This window comes from Alosa sapidissima, chromosome 3 (assembly GCF_018492685.1).
Source record: "Alosa sapidissima isolate fAloSap1 chromosome 3, fAloSap1.pri, whole genome shotgun sequence".
Lineage (NCBI taxonomy): Eukaryota > Metazoa > Chordata > Actinopteri > Clupeiformes > Clupeidae > Alosa > Alosa sapidissima.
The window spans coordinates 15,506,859-15,525,188 of record NC_055959.1 but is presented as its reverse complement, the minus strand read 5'-3'; the positions used below and the strand labels follow the sequence as shown (position 1 = coordinate 15,525,188).

General features: G+C 38.9%; 1 protein-coding gene across 1 annotated transcript in view; it reads right to left on the bottom strand.

Annotated features, from left to right (window-relative positions):
* Nucleotides 1–18,330, bottom strand: part of LOC121704901 — a 589,105-nt gene that overhangs the window by 395,254 nt on the left and 175,521 nt on the right. The window lies entirely within an intron of this gene.

Sequence of the window (18,330 nt, the reverse complement as noted above, 5' to 3'; positions counted from 1 at the left end):
GTATTACTGTGCCAGAGACACTGCACAGTGACAGAAGAGGTTCCATTGCACTTACAAAAACAACTTCAACACTGATCACAAATCAGGGGGCATCACAGTGCACTTTAGTTGTTGGTACTGGTGTGTGGTAAGTGTTCTTGCGCATAATGGCTGGCATAAACCAAAGATTGGCTTGCGTAGATGTACATATCTCAGCAAAAACAGATCAAGGGGAAGTAACAATTGGAGGAGGTAATAAATGAAGTCAGCTATATGTGGTCACAGTATAGAATCATGATTTATTAATATAAATGACTTTAACCATTACTGTATTTCATTCATATTTACATTTATTCATTAAGCAAACACTTTTATCCAAAGCGACTTACAAATTGAGGAATAACACTTAGGCTATATTGCAAAGGAGACCTTAATAGATGCTATTATATACAGTACTGCTACCAGAAGATGAGACTGAACTCTTATAGCTGTGGCCTCCCTTGTATCCATACATGAACATAAGTATATGATCGATATGATCATCATAATCACAATCATAATCATATCTACATTCACACTTGCATTACAGCTAGGCTGATCATTTGACTTCAGTTTGCCATGACACAGTAATTATTACAACTATAAAAAATATACAATGTAAATAATAACACTTCAGTAAATAATAACACTTCAGTACTGTAAACAAAACTAATTAATGAAAACTTATCCTTACAATAGAAACACAGCATGGTGAGCAAAGTTAGACACACAGTCAGCCTCAACAAGGGGCGGTCTAGGCAAAGTCAGAATTGTGTACATGCCTTAATCCAGGGGTTCCCAAACATTTCCACGACAAGGCCCCCCAAATACCACTAAGTTCTGGGCAAGGACCCCCTTGATGTGTTATTAAACCCATCGACAATACTACGGCAAATGTAAAAATACATTAAGCTAATCCTAATAATTATTTTAGCCACAAGCCCTTCGCGATGGAGCAATGTGTAAAAATTGCATTTGGGGCTTTCTGCTAGAGAGCTATCACTTTACTATTACTCCCAGTCATTATCATGGAAAATATAATGTTCAGATATGCGACAAGGTATTATAATGGCATTGTATAACAACCCTCATAGTAATTATTATTAGTATATTATTTTTCAAATGTATTTATTTGTTTCTTTTATTTTTCCTTCCAACTTGCTGAGGCCCCCCTGGCACCCCCTTGCGGCCCCCCAGGGGGCCCCAGCCCCCACTTTGAAAACCACTGCCTTAAAACCAGTTAGTTTGCAGCGGAACGCCGTCGCGCCAGTTGGGGGGAGGGGGGGAGTGGTGGGGTGTATTAAATCAATGGGTAGGCTCATTACTTCATGTAATATTGACATCCCATACATCAATAAAAAGCTACGGGTCTCAGGATTCCAAAGGTATCCACCATTCCATGTCAAACTGTGTGGTGTGAGCTACAGTGAGTAATTTATGCTGATATGCCCCCCTCAAAAAAATACCTCCCCCACCCTGCATCATTGCCTTCTAATCCTTGTGTACACCCATAACAATATATTCATATGGCTTACCTGGTCTTGAAATGTCCGTAAAAATCCATAGAACAAGATTATATGTGTTGTTATAGTCCAATGTTGAACTGTGAGTGTGTAAGCTTCCATATTCAAAACGTTTATAGAATAGAAATAAAAAACTTTCAAAGATTTTCCGGTGAATATCGGTGATTTTGAATACCATTCGGATTCGAACTCCCTACTTATGCGTATTCCCCACGTTCCCCTGAGTCTCACGAACACAAAGAGCCATGGCACGTGTCTGTAGGATCTACCAATCACGAGAAAAGAAGCAAAGATGAGGCAGAGACAAGCTTGGTCAGCTCCTCCTTTCTATTGGACATGCAAGCTTGGAATGGCAGCCACGTGGGCCTCTTACAAGTAAGAACGAAATGATGGACATATTCTTGTAGCCAATGACCAGAGCTTTTGAACGACGCATGGGATGTCATCATTAGGCGAGTTCGACTTCGGTTGAGTCTGACTTGGTCTGGCCAGAGAATGTCTAATAAGGGGAGAACTGCCACTCTCGGAAAACTTCCGGTTTCTGAACTGGTTGCAGTTCCTTCTGAGGGCGCTCGTCCACGAGTGCAGAATGCATGGAGGTCTATGGCGCTGTACCCCTCAAAATCCACTTTTCTCAGGATCATTTTTTTTCAAGTAATTTGAGTATTGTATTCGAAAGGGGAGGCAAAGAAAATACACTTGGTTGAGTATTATATTTTTTAAAGTCACTTAATTGTTCTTAAAAGCCTTTCAAATGTGTCAATGACGTCATTCATTAGCACAATGCTAGCGTGTTATGTGCAACAACGACCCAACCTGTAAGAAATCAAAAGGACATAAGTACTCGTTCATTCAACTTTTGACCTATAACCCATGTTGAAGTTATACAAACTACAATCAAATCTGAGATTTGTCAACGACAATCAGGTGAAAGAGACCATTTTAGCCGTCTAGCTCCATTGACTCCCATTCATTCATGCACTCATGGCGATCGCCCCCAGTGGAACTCTGGTGGAACTGCATCCAAAATTCGGTACAATGGGACTTAATACGGAGTGGCACGGCTCTCCGTAGACGGGCTCTGGTCTGGCTTTCTACGTAAACGTGATCTTCAGAGCCTAGCCGGGAGGAGCTACAACAGAGGGCAGCTCATCCCGGACAGAAAGGCTACAGTCTGCCTGACGTGACTCGCGGGAGACATCGCGGGAGATATCGCGGAATGTTGTTTGCAATAAACACAGCAGAACTTTCATTCTTACTCATTAAAATGAGCATGATGACTGACGAAATAAATTCTTATGATGTAGTTTAAATAAACCACTGCTGTCATACAGTCAAACAGGCCTGCATTGTAGCACATAAATTCAATATCAAGTGTTTTCCCTATATGTGTGTCTATCTATTTAGCCAACAGCAGAAAATAACAGAATATCCAAACGTTTTCAGTAGGCTAGCCTACCATTGTTGCAGAAATCACGTATAAGAAGGTATCCCTTCGAATTCTGTTTATTTTCACATATTCCAACATAAGGAAGCAGCATGAGCCTCCTGTCATAATCGTCATGAGGACATTCCTCCCAAATGGCCCTATCACGTCTTTGAACTGACATCATGAGGGCGTGTTTCAGCTCGTGCAGCTCGTGGAAGGCAACTGCAAGATCTGTCTGCAGGCTAAGACTCCCGCGATATTTTAAGGTCATGTGACATGGTGTCACAGTGGTAAGTCCCTCCCCGGCTGACAGAAGTCGGACAGAATTTCTAACCAGCAAGCATTGCGTCCATCCCAGTATGCATTGTGTTCAACCCAGCATGCATCACATCAAGTCAGATCTGCACAGATCTGCCGCAAGTCGAACTCGCCTATAGTATGGGGTACTGGTAGGTCATCATGAGGAGGTAGGCCAACATTTCAGAACATCGGCAAACACTGACATACCTGGTTTAGGAGCAGAGGCGTAATCATGTTCTGTCATCACCACCGAAGCTGCGACCTCCTCCATAGCCTCTTCCTCACATGGCAGGGGCTGCTCCAGAGGAAGGGCTGGGCAAACGTCATGGCCTAAGTGAGTTGATGCTCTTTTATAAGCGGACTCCCTTCTTGGCAGTCCTCAGTTGTTCCACTGAAAATGGGAGGGCACAGACCCGATTTTCAGACGCTTGATGCGACCCCGATTGGTAAAGTTAGCCTCGTTAGCCGCCTGATAGCACCTGTAGCGTTAGTGTAGTCTGATTCACTAAAGTGCCGACTACAAACAAACAAGCTACCTGGTTTTATTTTAAAGTTGGGTCCTTCATCCCGGCGAACCGCTTTTAGTGATGGCGAACTGAAGCTTTCTGAACCAGTGAAGCTTTCAATCCAATTGTATCGAAAAAAGGTTCAGTACTCGAAGCTTCAGAACTCTATGAGGACCTCTGCTGGTGAAAGTTAAGGATAGCATTGTGTCACGAAGTGTTTCAGACATTAGCCATGAATGTCTGAGTCGAAGATGAATAAATGTTGAGCATGAATTAATGGATAAATAAATAATGTCATAAATAGGCCTAACTAAGCCTATTTTGTACCCTGCATAAATACAAATGTAATTCCTTCTCTACAAAAACAATAAAGGTAGTATTTTGGCTGTGAACATTTCTTGTATCGTAAACAAATACATAAATGTAGAAGGGAGATGAATAAAGAATGGACATGCACATAGCACACACATTTCTGTGATTATATTGAGTATGTAGCCTAGACCAATTGTAATCTGGGTTATGTTGTAACTGCGATTCAGTCCTGCACACGCCTGGACTCGAACCCGTGAAACAGACGCACCTTAGAACGGGAGTCGAGCGTGCTGATAATTGAGCTAAAAGCCCAGGCTATAAGCTTTTGTATCAGCAGCACTATTGAGTCTGTTGGCTCTCCTTCTTCAACAACCCACAACAGCGCCCCCCGTGTCGCGCAACTTTAATGCTTTGAATTAAATTTCGAAGCAGTCACGTGGGTGTGTGTGAAACGAAGCTTCGGACGTCACTGATCACGTGATTATCACAAAACGAATCAAGCTCCGATACAAACCTTCACTCCAAATTGGTTCGTGTCTTCGATACAAGCTTCGAAGCAGGGGGTTCACGGATAACATCACTAACCACTTTAATCCACTTCTTCCTTAGACTCAATTCAGTCGGGTTGGCGTTGTTTGTTCTATGTACAAAGTGGAACAGAGCAGTGACATCTAGCCTTCGTTTCAGCCATTGCTGAACTGCGCCGGAAGTGTACGTGCACAAAATTAAAAAATCCCGCCTGTGAAACCCGGAAGCGTGATAATCCCCTATTCTGAAAGGTCTGATTTGCACTGTTACGCAGTAATTTTTTTTTTGTCACAATGACTGTATTGTGAGGCAGACTTGATGTTTGAATAAAAATGTGTTTTGGTACAGGTTTGAAAATTCATTATCTTTTATAATAAATAGTCTATGTAGGCTTACAACACCCCCCCGCGAAAAAAAAAGCGTCCCGAATTTCGGCCAATCTCATCTGGTCACCCTATATAGAACTATATAGAACTGGACAGTGTGGTCAAAGATTGTTAAGGCCGCCTTAACAATCTTTGGTGTGGCTGCATTCTGCAGTGTTCTATCAGAGCCCGTCTACGGAGAGCCTCCCCACTCTCTATTAATCCCATACAAACCGAATTTGGCTGCAGTTCACCAGAGTTCACCTAGATGGCGATCGCGGGCAAGTCCAAAATACATGGGGTCCTATGGAGCTACATGGCTACATTTATTGTTTTCACCTATTTAACAACTGAAACCCTCAGATTTTATTTTATTTTTCGCAAAATGGATATGGATTATCAATCAAAAGTGAAATAATCCGGGAGTCATGTCCTTTCGTTTTCTTACAGGTTGGGTCGTTGTTGCCCATAACACGCTAGCATTGATGCTATCCCAGATAGCAAAGGGGCGTTGAATCCACGTTTGTTTAAAGCGGCGGAGGTTGATTCAACGTGGATTCAACGCCCCTTTGCTATCTGGGATGCTATGCTATGATCATGCTAATGAATGACGTCATTGACACGTTTGAAAGGCTTTTTAGAACAATTAAGTGACTTTAAAAAATATAATTCTCAACCAAGTGTATTGTCTTTGTCTCCCCTTTCGAATACAATATTCAAATTACTTGAAAAAAAATTATATCCCGAGAAAAGTGGATTTTGAGGGGTACAGCTCCATAGACCTCCATTCATTCTGGACTCGCCCGCGAGCGCCCCTAGATGCAGTACCACACCGGAAGAGTTCCGAGAGTGAAGGTTCTCCCCTTATTAGACATTCTCTGGTTCTATGGAATTGAAGCCGCTAGCTGGCTGGATGAATTTTGTGGCTGTGAGTTAGCTAAACAGTACAAACAACAATCTTCGGTTTGTTCTTGTCTGGTGGTAAGTGTTGCGCATCAACTGAAAAGTTTTTTTTGTCTATTATTGTTCTTAAATATGTCTAAGAGGGCTTATTATGTTGATTATAGACTGTGACAATTTAGTATGGTGAATACTAATGAGCTAACAACAGAAATACGGACAGCGAATTATATGCTACCATTAGCAGCTACATTAACGTTACCGTCAACGGTAGGCTAAGTTAGTCGTTGAAGTGAAGGGAAAGTGAAAACCAGTGCCCCAAGTGGTTGCGTTCCTATCGAAGAGCAGCTCCAATGTTAAGTCCCATAGACCTATTTTTTAAAAAATATTGTGAAGCCAAATCAGCGATGTTATCCACCAAAAATATTTTTCAGTGTCTATACAGTAATAATCTTCTAACTGTGAAAATGTCAGACACTATTTTGCCTTATTTAAAAAAATCGAAATTGCTCCTTTTGTTTCATAAACGAACTACATAAGAAGTCACGTGACTTTACCCTTCGACGCAAAGATTGTTAAGGCGGACCAAGATATTTTATCAGGAGCCACTTCCGGGAACCCGGATCGCACAAGGGGGGGTCAAAATCCCCCTTTATGCAGAGCAGAGGCAGCGACTGCTCCATTGAAGTCTATGGGCATAGCTCAGAATTTCACCACATATGCTAAGGTCTTGGTTCTATAGAGTTAGGAATGTGAATTTCGTGCACGTTTTCATGATCCTCAAACTCTTCTGAACATTTTAGGTACATTTTTAGCATTTTTGAACATTCCAGTCTGGAGAAAATCGAACTTATATCAGGTGTGCGCCGGTTATTTATGCCACTGCTGTTGGCCGGTTGCAACGTACGCCCATCAATACGTCATCGACAAGCCTCTTTATGCAGACAGGATTCGATCCCCATTTCGCGCCCATAGACATGAACTACGACGAAGTATCTTGCTCCGCCTTAACACGGTAGCATGGTTTGTTTATTAGCCTGGTTAGCATTGACACTTAACACTTACTGTCAGCTCTTCATGTGAGTAGAAGCACAACACCAGTTATCCAGACATAAAGGTTATCACCACGCGGTTTACATCACGTTTCGTTATTACAAAAATATGTTAAGCCAGTTAAGCAAATTGCCGTATTGATCAGTTAAAGATTAAGCGCCCAAACCTGTGACGTCACATGCAACTTTAGTCCATTATCACCATGTTACGACAAAAACTCAAAACAATTCAACTAATCCTAAAAATAAGGTATGACCACTTGAAGCAATAGAGGTGACCCCAGTGCCTAACATATGGAAGGCATTAAATTAAGATCCCAATGTGCATGAGATATATTTTTTCTAAAAAAAAATCCCATCCACTCCGCTAAACTCTAGGAACGCAACCACTAGATGGCGATGAGATTACTTTCCCTCCCTATAGACGGTAAAACATAATGGACAAAGCGTAGTGTCTGCAGCCAGCCAGCTGTCAATCATAGGTGTAAACACACCCTTTTTAGATTTGTTAATATAACATTAAAAAAAATAATTTCAGCGAGAAAAGAAAAATTGTGTGTATTGAAGCATCTTGAAAACTATTTTTTCGAATAAAAAGTTGTTGATACAAAAATAGTTTTAGGTGAGAAAAGTGACACGGAAAGTTGGCTACTTGGCCATTGAAATACATGGGGATGGGCGGAGTTACACATTGTACTGCAGCCAGCCACCAGGGGGCTCTGGACTAACGCTCGCATCACTCTTAACAGACGGCACACTGTCCAGTTCTATATATACAGTCTGGGTTCACCGGCTTGCTCAGTCTCATACAAAGCCCCGCCCCTTTACCCATATATGGATTGGCCAGGAGGTAGGCGGGGTTAGGATTTCCCAAGATTTTCCAAGATGGCGCCGCCCATACCCCCCATAAACGGCTTCATAACCGTTCTTCAGAAAATCTATGGGTGATGTCACAGACGCTTTGTCCATATTTTTTACAGTCTATGGTTTCAACCGATACAGGGGGAAATGCCTCTGCACTCAATTGGACTAACCAATCAGAGCAACGAAATAGCTTACCGTGAGGTGTAGGAAGAAAACACACGAACCATCCTTCTTCTCCACAAATGCCTTATCATTGTTTTCTGGTCTTTTCTAAAAGTTATTGTGCCGTCAATAACTCAACACACGTATTAGTGAAATCTAAGAGATACGTAGCCTTGTAGGGTAGGCTATTAGGAATATCCCCTCCGTTTTTAAAAATAACTGTTGAACACTGATATCAGCTGGGAAAGGCTGTCGCAAATCCCTCGAATAGGTGGTAAATCAGAGATTTCAAACGAATGAGGGAACAACATGTCGCAATGCAACAGCGCTGTTTTCCCTTGATGAAAGTGAAACCAGTTGACTTTTCCCACATCTCAACTTTGGCTAAAGTTTTCAGAAATAATCGTGTTCAGTGATAAAACCTCATTAAATAATAGCCTATGCATTTTCCATATGGGGTCTTAAAAGCCATCATTGGAAAGCTTAGATTCCGCTCGTTCACATGATGTGTGATATCTGTATAGGTTTAGTTTATTTGAACCTCATCTGCCAGGTTGACCTACCAGGTTGACACTTCAGCATGAAAAATACTCACTCTGAAGCCAGGAAAATGCGTGAGAAAATGCGCCTGGGATGGCTTGTGAAGTAGCATTGCAAATGAGGGAAAATTTAGAAAATTCCACAGACAGGGGGTGCTCTTGAACCCCCTCACCGTCTCTGAAAGCATAACTAGTCAATCACGAGTGGCTCAATATCTATAGATAAACTCATCTTTCAGGCATTTGACCAACCAGGTTGACACTTCAGCGTGAGAAATCGGGGGTGTGGCGTGTGAGCGTGTGAAACTAATCAAATGTGTGTGTCTCACAGCCAATCCGTGAGAGTTGGCAGCCCTGTATCACTCTTACAGTATCTTGTTTGTTAAATGTAACACATATTATTTTGACCGCCGCGCAGCGAAGCATGGCCAATTTTCTGTCAAGGATTCCCGGGACACTGAAAGACCGGGGTGCACAAAACTTGGTGGGCATGTAGCACCACAAGGATAGCATGGAACCATTGTTTTTCGGTTTTGATCGGTAGCCCCCCGCCCCCCCTAGTTATTATACATACTATGTATTTGCATTTAAAGAATGTATTTCTAATGGTCTTTGCTAGCAATGTTATGCCACAACAATGGCCAAGCCTATAGTTGTTGGTTGGTTGTTCTAAAGAAAAATCATGTCCAACATCAATGAATTTTGAAAGCCATATTGTATCATGCAATATGTAGAAACTAACAATGCACCAATTGTTTTGCTTAGTGCAGTAATGATGGAAAAAAACTCCCTAGGTCTTATGATTTTATGATTCACTGTGGCTGGAACCAGATGTTTGGATCAGGCACTCAGCTGTTACAGGTATGAAGCTAAACCACTATTACTATCTTTAGTTTGCATTGCTGAATTTTTTTAATTAAATTGACAACTTTATGTTGGAAATAATGATGGTCATGGCAGGGCACTTTACTTATTAGGCTATTAGGCAAATTAACCATTCATTATTTTACTGTTATTAATGTCATCCCAAAATATATATGAATAGTCATAAAACAGCATTGCAGGTTGCGGCAATAACATATTTAGTTTGTGGAAAAGTAAAATGAGGTTGCTAAAGCAGCTTATAAATGGTTGAGTGAGTTATTGTGGTTGAATGCTTCACTGTGTGGACCTTGGATCTCTTTGGATCAGGAACAAGACTCTATGTGACAGGTGAGAATTATATCACAAAAATTACCTGGATATTTTGATACTGGAACAAATCTGACAGGCAACTGTTTGTAATTCATGTAACACTGAAAATGATTAATAGATAAATAATCAAGATATGTCTGGCAGTTTAGTTTGATAGTGAATTATAATAAGCAGTAAAAAAAAACAAGCATAATTGTATTAAATTCAAAGAATATATATAAGAATGAAATACTATACATGTTGGGCCATTAACCAGTAGTAAAAACATTGTTGCGCAAGGAAAGAAACCAACTCCAATTTAGAGAACATGTTCAACTCTAATCTGTTTTTCCTAAAGAGTAAACGATTGAGAAGAACTGAGAAAACAGGAAGGCTAAAAAAAACAAATTTCAACCCAATGATCAGAATTCTACATTGATGTTAAAAAAAACCTCAGTTGTGTCTAGGAGAAATGAATAAGAATAAGAATAACAAATAAGAGATCTCTCCTCATCTTGAAGGGCTATCTATGCATGTATACTGTACATGTATATTTATATCAGATATATATCAGGAGATTCTGGGCTATCCGATGTGTAGAAACATGGAATCAGGAAAAGAAGCGTTTTCATCTTTTTACATTTTTTATGAAAAGTGATGTGTCCAAAATGATTCAAATAATCAATGGAAACATCTTATTTGCCATATTTGGTAAGTATTATAAGAACCATTTTGAGAGCTGTGAATGCAAATAAAGATGCTTCCACTGATTATTTAAAAAAGAGTATGAATAATTTTGGACATGCCATTAGCATGCCATGGACAGTGTCATGCCACTCTTATGAAGATACCTTCAAGTAAAGTGTAACCGTTAAATATTATATGACATTGATGACAGTGACAGTGAAAATAGCATGTGTCAATAGCATGTGTCTATTACCTATAACGTAAGACCACATGGAACTGGAAGGATGCATGTTTCTTATCTACCTTTTACCTATTTTATTTTGTAAATTATTTTATCCCTAATGTTCTGTTTGATTTCAGATCATTTGCATGTAATTTGTTTAATGATCTGCTATTTGTCTTACAATTTCAGACCAACCCATCCATGAACCTAAAGTGTCCGTCTATTCTACCATCAAACCTCAACAAGGGAAGAACACCTTTCTGTGCCATGCCAGTGACATATTCCTGGATATGGTCAGATTCCACTGGAAGGTGTTGAAAGATGATAACTGGGTCAACGTGGAGAAGAGCGATGGTGAGGTGCTGGAGTCGAGCTTCTCAGATAAGACAAGGACCAGTATGATGATAATTGACAAGCAGAAGGCCGATGCCAACCGCTATGCCTGCTCAGTCGAGCCCAACAGGGAAGGAAAAGAGAGCAAGCCTCTGGAGATAAAGAAAGGTACCACAACTGTTTGTTCCTCTGGCCAGCATTGGAATAAATGTTATAGTTGTCCTCTTTGAAATCTTTATTAAGCCTAATGTTTCTAAATAAAACATTGAAAAAGCAACAATTTAAAGAAAGTCTACTCTCCATACATGTTTTATATATGTTATTATATAAAGTACAGGCCAAAAGTTTGGACACACCTTCTCATTCAATGTGTTTCCTTTATTTTCATGACTATTTACATTGTAGATTCATCAAAACTATTATTGAACACATGTGGAATTATGTACTTAACAAAACAAATGTGAAATAACTGAAAACATGTCTTATATTCTAGTTTCTTCAAAGTTGTTATTTTTTTTATTTAATACCATATTCAGCAAGCCATAACATGACAAATATTCATCTGTGGGCCGGCCAAATAACTTTGCATTCATTCATAGATTTGATGCCTTCAGTGAGAATCTGATATGTAAATAGTAAATAGATACAGGGGGAAATGCCTCTGCACTCAATTGGACTAACCAATCAGAGCAACGAAATAGCTTACCGTGAGGTGTAGGAAGAAAACACACGAACCATCCTTCTTCTCCACAAATGCCTTATCATTGTTTTCTGGTCTTTTCTAAAAGTTATTGTGCCGTCAATAACTCAACACACGTATTAGTGAAATCTAAGAGATACGTAGCCTTGTAGGGTAGGCTATTAGGAATATCCCCTCCGTTTTTAAAAATAACTGTTGAACACTGATATCAGCTGGGAAAGGCTGTCGCAAATCCCTCGAATAGGTGGTAAATCAGAGATTTCAAACGAATGAGGGAACAACATGTCGCAATGCAACAGCGCTGTTTTCCCTTGATGAAAGTGAAACCAGTTGACTTTTCCCACATCTCAACTTTGGCTAAAGTTTTCAGAAATAATCGTGTTCAGTGATAAAACCTCATTAAATAATAGCCTATGCATTTTCCATATGGGGTCTTAAAAGCCATCATTGGAAAGCTTAGATTCCGCTCGTTCACATGATGTGTGATATCTGTATAGGTTTAGTTTATTTGAACCTCATCTGCCAGGTTGACCTACCAGGTTGACACTTCAGCATGAAAAATACTCACTCTGAAGCCAGGAAAATGCGTGAGAAAATGCGCCTGGGATGGCTTGTGAAGTAGCATTGCAAATGAGGGAAAATTTAGAAAATTCCACAGACAGGGGGTGCTCTTGAACCCCCTCACCGTCTCTGAAAGCATAACTAGTCAATCACGAGTGGCTCAATATCTATAGATAAACTCATCTTTCAGGCATTTGACCAACCAGGTTGACACTTCAGCGTGAGAAATCGGGGGTGTGGCGTGTGAGCGTGTGAAACTAATCAAATGTGTGTGTCTCACAGCCAATCCGTGAGAGTTGGCAGCCCTGTATCACTCTTACAGTATCTTGTTTGTTAAATGTAACACATATTATTTTGACCGCCGCGCAGCGAAGCATGGCCAATTTTCTGTCAAGGATTCCCGGGACACTGAAAGACCGGGGTGCACAAAACTTGGTGGGCATGTAGCACCACAAGGATAGCATGGAACCATTGTTTTTCGGTTTTGATCGGTAGCCCCCCGCCCCCCCTAGTTATTATACATACTATGTATTTGCATTTAAAGAATGTATTTCTAATGGTCTTTGCTAGCAATGTTATGCCACAACAATGGCCAAGCCTATAGTTGTTGGTTGGTTGTTCTAAAGAAAAATCATGTCCAACATCAATGAATTTTGAAAGCCATATTGTATCATGCAATATGTAGAAACTAACAATGCACCAATTGTTTTGCTTAGTGCAGTAATGATGGAAAAAAACTCCCTAGGTCTTATGATTTTATGATTCACTGTGGCTGGAACCAGATGTTTGGATCAGGCACTCAGCTGTTACAGGTATGAAGCTAAACCACTATTACTATCTTTAGTTTGCATTGCTGAATTTTTTTAATTAAATTGACAACTTTATGTTGGAAATAATGATGGTCATGGCAGGGCACTTTACTTATTAGGCTATTAGGCAAATTAACCATTCATTATTTTACTGTTATTAATGTCATCCCAAAATATATATGAATAGTCATAAAACAGCATTGCAGGTTGCGGCAATAACATATTTAGTTTGTGGAAAAGTAAAATGAGGTTGCTAAAGCAGCTTATAAATGGTTGAGTGAGTTATTGTGGTTGAATGCTTCACTGTGTGGACCTTGGATCTCTTTGGATCAGGAACAAGACTCTATGTGACAGGTGAGAATTATATCACAAAAATTACCTGGATATTTTGATACTGGAACAAATCTGACAGGCAACTGTTTGTAATTCATGTAACACTGAAAATGATTAATAGATAAATAATCAAGATATGTCTGGCAGTTTAGTTTGATAGTGAATTATAATAAGCAGTAAAAAAAAACAAGCATAATTGTATTAAATTCAAAGAATATATATAAGAATGAAATACTATACATGTTGGGCCATTAACCAGTAGTAAAAACATTGTTGCGCAAGGAAAGAAACCAACTCCAATTTAGAGAACATGTTCAACTCTAATCTGTTTTTCCTAAAGAGTAAACGATTGAGAAGAACTGAGAAAACAGGAAGGCTAAAAAAAACAAATTTCAACCCAATGATCAGAATTCTACATTGATGTTAAAAAAAACCTCAGTTGTGTCTAGGAGAAATGAATAAGAATAAGAATAACAAATAAGAGATCTCTCCTCATCTTGAAGGGCTATCTATGCATGTATACTGTACATGTATATTTATATCAGATATATATCAGGAGATTCTGGGCTATCCGATGTGTAGAAACATGGAATCAGGAAAAGAAGCGTTTTCATCTTTTTACATTTTTTATGAAAAGTGATGTGTCCAAAATGATTCAAATAATCAATGGAAACATCTTATTTGCCATATTTGGTAAGTATTATAAGAACCATTTTGAGAGCTGTGAATGCAAATAAAGATGCTTCCACTGATTATTTAAAAAAGAGTATGAATAATTTTGGACATGCCATTAGCATGCCATGGACAGTGTCATGCCACTCTTATGAAGATACCTTCAAGTAAAGTGTAACCGTTAAATATTATATGACATTGATGACAGTGACAGTGAAAATAGCATGTGTCAATAGCATGTGTCTATTACCTATAACGTAAGACCACATGGAACTGGAAGGATGCATGTTTCTTATCTACCTTTTACCTATTTTATTTTGTAAATTATTTTATCCCTAATGTTCTGTTTGATTTCAGATCATTTGCATGTAATTTGTTTAATGATCTGCTATTTGTCTTACAATTTCAGACCAACCCATCCATGAACCTAAAGTGTCCGTCTATTCTACCATCAAACCTCAACAAGGGAAGAACACCTTTCTGTGCCATGCCAGTGACATATTCCTGGATATGGTCAGATTCCACTGGAAGGTGTTGAAAGATGATAACTGGGTCAACGTGGAGAAGAGCGATGGTGAGGTGCTGGAGTCGAGCTTCTCAGATAAGACAAGGACCAGTATGATGATAATTGACAAGCAGAAGGCCGATGCCAACCGCTATGCCTGCTCAGTCGAGCCCAACAGGGAAGGAAAAGAGAGCAAGCCTCTGGAGATAAAGAAAGGTACCACAACTGTTTGTTCCTCTGGCCAGCATTGGAATAAATGTTATAGTTGTCCTCTTTGAAATCTTTATTAAGCCTAATGTTTCTAAATAAAACATTGAAAAAGCAACAATTTAAAGAAAGTCTACTCTCCATACATGTTTTATATATGTTATTATATAAAGTACAGGCCAAAAGTTTGGACACACCTTCTCATTCAATGTGTTTCCTTTATTTTCATGACTATTTACATTGTAGATTCATCAAAACTATTATTGAACACATGTGGAATTATGTACTTAACAAAACAAATGTGAAATAACTGAAAACATGTCTTATATTCTAGTTTCTTCAAAGTTGTTATTTTTTTTATTTAATACCATATTCAGCAAGCCATAACATGACAAATATTCATCTGTGGGCCGGCCAAATAACTTTGCATTCATTCATAGATTTGATGCCTTCAGTGAGAATCTGATATGTAAATAGTCATGAAAATAAAGAAAACACATTAAAATGAGAAGGTGTGTCCAAACTTTTGGCCTGTATATTATATATTGTGTTATGTATTGTATTACTCTTTAATTTTACATCACATTTTAATGGTATTTCATCTTTAACTTTCAACTTCAAACTCACTTGCAATAACCTGCCCACCTGCCGATGACACAGCTATATTCAAGCCCCCAGATGGTAATAATGTTAATAATTATTATTATAATTATAATAGATATATAGTGACATTAATATCCCCTTGCAAATTATAAATAAAATGCTATATAAAGTGTATTCACTGTATACACTTGTGTGAATATGTAAATACACTTGTATTTTTTTATGTTCTGCTTCGATATGCATGTGTTTGTGCTTTGACAGCGTATTCTGAAGCTGCACGCAGTCTATATCTGGCAACATGGATGTACACTCTTATGATTTTTAAAAGTATGGTGTACTTCTGTGCCATCTCCTACTTCTTGTGCACAAGGAATGTGGGAAGGAAGTCCCCCCGTGACAGGAAAGCTCCATGACACCATGACTGTAGAGCTGAGAGATTTGCTTATTAACAGTGATATTAGTGTAAAGTCAGAAGCCATTGATCTTTGTCATATTCTCTTCTCTCAGCAAATATTATTTTCAATAGAACTCTCTACTCTTTGTGAACATTATTTTCTCTTTATATTTTGCGTTGTATTTATTTTTTGCTTTATTGCTTTGTATTTTGATACATAGCATCTTAAAGCTGATTTTATTCTTGTGTTATTCTATTATTCTCTGTGCAGCATAAATAATGTATATTTTCTATCATAACTTTTATTCTTATCAGTCACAACGATTGTTTTTAGAAAGAAATGATTCTGCTGTTATGTCATTGTATTAAAAAGGCAAATGCTGATTTGCTTATATATGATTACATTAAACTGTTTTACTCCATGAAATTATCTTACCACCAGGTTATAACTAATACTGTAATTGTAATGTGAACTACAAAATTTGTATGTATACTTTCATGATCCAATGCAACACTTTTGAAAAACAGCAAATCCAAGACTTCACATTACTGACATTCTTGTATGGAAATATACCAAAAGGAGAAAGAAACAAATATGCATGAACTGAATGTCATACACCCCAAAATAATATATAATTAATATAATCTTTTTATAATTGTCATTTAATGAATGCTCCCTACACATGTTTATGGTTAATAAGCAACAGGTGAATACGGGTCCCTCAGCCATGTCTCTCAGTCAAGGGGTTCTCTCAAGACCTCTGAACTACACTGATAATACTATGTTTGTGGAGCTCAATTAAGTCTGATAAATAAATCAAATTATAGCAACCTGGTAGCTGTATTTTTTGTTTTTTGGTATTTGACTCTTTGTTTTTTACAGTTCAGCGTTTTGCTCAATTTTAGCTCCCAATCCCAGAAATGAAAATGGACATCTTGTAGGAACAAGGTTCAAAGACTACCTTACCCTTGTGCATTGTGCATAAATTATACAATGCATATTTCTAGTGTGGTGCAAAAATGAGCACAGAGATTTTGAAACTGCTGGCGCTCTACAGGCACGGTGAGAGAACATGTGGTTAATGTGCAAGAGACACTACGCCAGCACTTACTGGAAGGAAAGAGTAGCAGTTTAACCACAGATGATGGTGTGAGATAGCAGAGGGGTTTTTAATTGTCTGCTTTGTATCTACATTATTATTTGTGGTCAAGGGCGTATGCAGAAGAGCAAAACATGAGCACCTAATCTTACTTGAACTCAACTGAATAACTGACAAAAGCAGAAAGTTCTCTTCTCTGTCACCCACAGAGCAAACACCTGTATTCCCATACATGGAGTTCATATTATTGTATGTGGCTAAACAGATGTTTACAGACTGATAAAGCAAAGGTAATAATGCATAATCAAAACACAATATGGAATAACATAATTGTTAAAATGTGGAAAATATTATGACAGCATGCATTATTTTCCAAAGGTGGTGTTGTGTCAAAATGATTGCCCACCAATAGAATAAAAAAATAAGACTCTAACATCCACATAGTGTATGAGCTCTATACTGCAGGTATGGCTACCAGGAGAGCAGTGGGGGCTTTGAGTATGCTTCATGATCTGATGAAGAAATGAAAGTCACACAGTATTTATAGATGGTAGGTGGGCGCTTTTGCATTCAGGTGTCTATTTTGGAATAATCCGGGACATAGGGGACATAGTTCATGTCATACATCTAGCATTTTTAAACAACAAACTGCTGCCTAGACCACTAAAACACTCCATGCTTATTTTTACACCAATCACACTCAACATGAGAAGCAAATACAACTGGGTACTTGAATAATGTTCCAATCAAATTAATGCATAACAATAATATAAAATGTACCGTTGTTTCACACCTCCCCCATTCACTCTAGCTCAGTTGTAAGAGTGTAATACACATACATGGGCACTGTGCTTACTTCAAGACTGAAGCTAGTTAGGCAGTATGCTGTGGTTTGTAATGCAACAGTTAGAGACTATTTTGACACTCTGAGATTATTTGAGGACGTTAGGTCCTTAGTGGCACTTATTATGACCGCCGCCCAGGTTTAGTCCGATTTTTTTTCTTCTTTTTTTTTTTTTTGCATGCCCAAATTTCCGTCAAGGATTCCCGGGACACTGAAAGACCGGGGTACACGAAACTTGGTGGGCATGTAACCCCACATGGATAGCATGGAACCATCATTTTTTCGTTTTGATCTGTAGCCCCCCCGCTGGACTGGACCCCCCGAAAGGAGGGTAGGACAGACACAGTTTTCTGTGAATATCTCGAGAACCTTAGGGTTTAAGAGGACCATTTTTTTTGTATGTTGATCTCAAGGGGCCATGTCAACCCATTACATAACCACTCATTTCATGTATAGCGCCACCTAGTTAAACACAAAAAAGGAAAAAATTAGGTGTTGTAATCGCAGGTATCTGTGACCTAACATAGTCAAAACTGCACGAAATTGGAAGTGTAGGATCATTATGACACCCTCTGTATACACGCCAAGTTTTGTGGAATTCCATTCATGGGGGGGCCACACAATAAATTAATTTATGTTACTATACACCAACTGGCCTGTAGGTGGCCGGAGACAGTTTTCTGTGAAT